This window comes from Neophocaena asiaeorientalis, unplaced genomic scaffold (assembly GCF_003031525.2).
Source record: "Neophocaena asiaeorientalis asiaeorientalis breed wild unplaced genomic scaffold, Neophocaena_asiaeorientalis_V1.1 scaffold40, whole genome shotgun sequence".
Classification (NCBI taxonomy): domain Eukaryota; kingdom Metazoa; phylum Chordata; class Mammalia; order Artiodactyla; family Phocoenidae; genus Neophocaena; species Neophocaena asiaeorientalis.
Window position 1 is genome coordinate 6,014,493 of NW_020185335.1, and position 4,509 is coordinate 6,019,001.

Sequence of the window (4,509 nt, forward strand, 5' to 3'; positions counted from 1 at the left end):
ACTGAAGACCTTAAACCATGACCGATGCCCGCCATCCCAGACAAGACTACTGTGTGGTCACTTTAAGACAGCCCAGCCAAAGGATCCACATGGAACCAGAGGCTAGCAGCAAACGGAAGGCATCTCAAAGAGCGTCTCCATCTGTCTTTTTGCCCACCTGGCACTGGCATTGTCCCAGATACACCAGGAGAGGCTGCAGGCCACGCTGTAGTCCCTGTGAGCAGAGCACACAGAGCACGGTTTCTGTTGAGGAAGAAAGAATGGGTTGGTTAAGGCACCAAGCCAGGTAAGTGGTGGAGTCTGGATTTGGGGAGGGATGTGAGTTTCCATCTCCTCTCACCAACCTGTACAAGCAAAAGAGTTTAACCAGGGTTGAGTGGTGAGTTCCTGGTGGGCAGACCCAACGCCAAGGTGAGGACGCAGAGGATGAATTCCCTGTAGAGCAGAATCTGTTTCTTCCACAGAGGCTGAGCTTCCCACATGCACTGGAAAATCTTAAGCCAATTTCCCAACTAATTCACAAGCTAACTGAGACCAGACTGCTTCTCATCGCGCTGCACGATCTTGCCATTCCATGCATCCTAGGCTGAGCCTTCGTTTAAATTACAAACTTCCCAGCACAGTTGTTACTGGTAATTAAACCTACTTGATTGTTCCATTACACAAAGATTACATGACGGTAAAGGAATCAAACATAACTAATCTTTATCTCATTTCTAAATGTGTACGGAAATGAGACCCAACAAGGGTAGAAAAATCTGTGAAAGATGGGCGCCCATCAGTTTTTGGCAGGTCTGGATCACGGAAACTCAGAGATTTAAGGCATTTTAATATACCAGCGTATATCTGTTTTATTGTTACACAATGAAAATTAAACATGAATGAAAAAACGTCATGAATTACTTTGAAAAACCACATTGGCAGTCCCAGGAAATAAATTCCCAGCAATTTACATTTTTGTGATCCAGGGCCGTTCTAGAAGAATTTTTCCAATATTCCCTATCTAACCTTTTGTTCCCAGTCCACACTCGCTGCCAGAAAAATAAAGGACTGCCTCAGGTCATCGACTTCTTGGCTGAAGTGCTTATCCAGACTTCCTGGGCCTGGCTGATTTCCACTCTTCTATTCTGTTTTTTCAGATTCGAGTCCCATTTCTCCCCCTTTCAAAGTGCAGACTTAGATCAGAATGATGCAAAGGTCTGGTTGCAAATGCAGATGCATTTGTATGGCGAATGAGGCCACAGCCCGAGAGACTACATGTTTAATTAGCCCCCAGAAGATTCTTGCGCAGACTGAAGGTACTTGCCGCCATATTTGACATCAAAGTCCTCAACAACGAGGATCAACCGTCAGGTGTCCCTATATCTCCAACATCCAACTTGATGCCAAGCCCAAGAATGAGCGCTCAGCCTTGAAAACATGCTGAACCAAATTCACAAGCTCTTTCCTTTTTAATGGGTCTTTTACCAAAAAGCAAGGACCACATTAAGTAGGGATCTGTACACTTCAGCCCACTTTGTACAAAACAATCCACTCAACTTCCCTGGAGTCTCTCCTGAGCTGGACCTGCCCCAGTTGCCAACTCCCAAGCCCAGAAAGGAAGACTGTTCCAGTGCTACCAGGAAGGGTACCTCCTGGCACTGGTGGGCACCAACTGCCTTCCCTCTGGGGATGCTACATCACTCAGTGTTCAAAGGAGGTGGCCTTATCCTCTCAACATCAAACGTCTCCCTTGGGAGCACTTAAACTAGTGTCTTCACCCTTACAACAGAATCACCTAGAAGCTTGCTCACAAATGCCTGTTCCTGGATGCATTTCACCCTGAGATAAGTACGTGTAGGGTGGGATTCGGGGCGCTTAGATGTCCACACAGGCTCCTCGCCCCCAGATGATATTGATGCTGAGGACCCCTGACCCATTCATGAAGGAATTTCTACTTCAACCTAGTCCTCAAACAAGGCTGTCATCTTCCTCTGCTAAAAGGGGAGAAGGCTGTGCCTCCTTAACTCTCTCTGACTTGCCAGGGGGAGGGGTGAGGAGTGGATGAAGGTGATGGGAGAAGTGTCTACCCCTCCAATACCCAGCCCAGCAATTGTAACCATCATCCCCTGATGGATACGTGAGAACGAATCTGAAAGCTGTCTCCTGAGACTTCCCTGCAAGAGTTTAGAGACCCTCTGCAAACTGAGGAAGGAGTGGAGGAAACTCCCGTTTCTTGAGCTTTATCTCCTTAGGAAAGTAATGCTAAGTGCTCAGTGTTTCCTTATACCTTACCTTCTCGCCACAGCCTACCTAGACCCCACTGCCTTCCCCCAGACAGAATGAATTGCTTCCCCACTGCTCCTGGCCCCCAGAGCACTTTGGATCCCCTCCCCGGTTAGAGCGCTTATCTGGCATTAACCCTTATTGTTGCAGGTCTTTTCCCCAGACTTCCTTTGCTCCAAAGGCTGGCTGGTATTTTCTTTATCTCTGTACCACCCAGGCCTGGCCTTAAGTTGCTGCTCGACAATGTTTCCAGGTGGGTGGACTGCAGATAAGCTTCACCCTGGCCCCTGGGATGTGCTTTTTTGAGAGAAATGCACATGGAGGTGTTGGCTTTGCAGGCTGGCCTGAAGCTTTTTATAGCTTCGCTTTTCTTCAACACGTTTTCCAGAATTATGTCACTACAACAAATCTGTGTGCAAAAGCTACAGAGACAAGTCATTTCCTCTAAAAGACATTGCCCATTAATCTTGAATCCTGTATTGTTTTGCAGATATATATATCTTCTTATTATGATGCATTTCACCTTGTGATGTTCCCTGTGCTATGGCTTCCAGCATTACAAAAGCCATAAAAGCTAAGTGTTTTTCCAGCAGTATTTCTGATCTTGAAATTAGATGCCCTGCATATAGCCTTGGTATACAGCAAAGCATCTCAGGACTCTGCTTTTTACATGAAGGCAATCCAAACTCCTGCTACATTCTGATTTTCTGATGTCAGGAGTATGGATGGGGATTTTTCAGAAGGTTTAAAGCATTTTTTCTCTAGTTCCTTCAGCGCAGACTTTTGGAAGAGCTGCCCCCGCCCAACTGCCTCCAATCTCTCCTCACTTCCAATCCATCTCCCACCCTGATTCCACAGAGACCTTCCTGAAAACCCAGACCTGTTATTCCTATTCCTTTAGAAAGAAGGTCAACCTCCATCTGCTGTGGCTTCCAAAGCCTTTTCCTCTATTCCCAGGGCTCTACTCTACAAAATGCCCTTTTTTTTTTTTTTTTTGCGGTACACAGGCCTCTCACTGTTGTGGCCTCTCCCATTGCAGAGCACAGGCTCCGGATGCGCAGGCTCAGCGGCCACGGCTCACGGGCCTAGCCGCTCCGCGGCATGTGGGATCTTCCCAGACTGGGGCATGAACCCGTGTCCCCTGCATTGGCAGGAGGACTCTCAACCACTGCGCCACCAGGGAAGCCCTGAGCTTAGTGGTTATAAAGGTCTTGGGAACCGTGGCCCAACTGTCCCATGACCCAGGGCCACATTGTGATTTTCATGGGCCCTACGTAATTTTGGGTTTATTGACACCCCTTCCTCCGTAAAATAATAAAATGAATTCTATTTTAAGATTTCATTGGTATAAAGATGAATATAAGCCAGGCTGGATTCATTATTATATTTTGCATATTACTGTATTCATTTTCTTCCTTCAGAAGAAATTAAAATTAAAGAATTTTCATGGGGTCTTGAAATTATTGAGGACCCCAGGCATTGCACCTTCTGTGCAGGATGGAGAAGTCAGCCTAGCCTTCAGCCTCTGAAGTGACCTCTTAAGTGTCAGCTCAAACCAGGCTCCCTCTCACTGGTCTTCTCCAGCTACTTCTGGGGTCTTTGCACAAACTTGTCCTTCTTCCTGGAACGCTCTCCCTGCCCTTCTCCCTCTCGGCGCATCAGAATCCCCTTCCAGTACAGATCACTGTGCTCTGCCCTCAGTTTCTGATCCAGCAGCCCCCGGGTGGGACCCAAGAATCTACCTATTTTTAACAGCACACAGGTGGTGCTGATGTGGACGGTCGTGGCTGGTCCCAGGACCACACTTGTAGAATAGCTGCTTTCGACGTCAGCTCCACTGTCAATCTCTCTGATTAGCCTTCTGATCTGTTTCTCCCTCACATGCTCTCCAGGGACTAAGGACTTCTGCTTTATCTATGTAATTTTTGATTCGTGTCTCTCTCTCCCATTTGACTGTAAGCTCTGCGGTGTCTTTTCGCTCACTGCGGGAGCTGCATCCAGCACAAAGTACGTGCTGGGTAGTCATGTGTTGACTGCTGTTTAGAAAAGTTGAACCAACTTGACCTCCTAGCAACAGTGAGTGCGAGTGTAAGAATCCTCTCAACTCACCAGCACTACATTTTCACTTTTTTCTTTTTTCACTGTTGTCAATTTCAGAATGCCTCACTTACCTCCGGCATTTGAGGGACAGCTGAGAGCTACTTTGCGCGACCGGGAGGGCGCGGCGTTTAAGCACCACTAGCC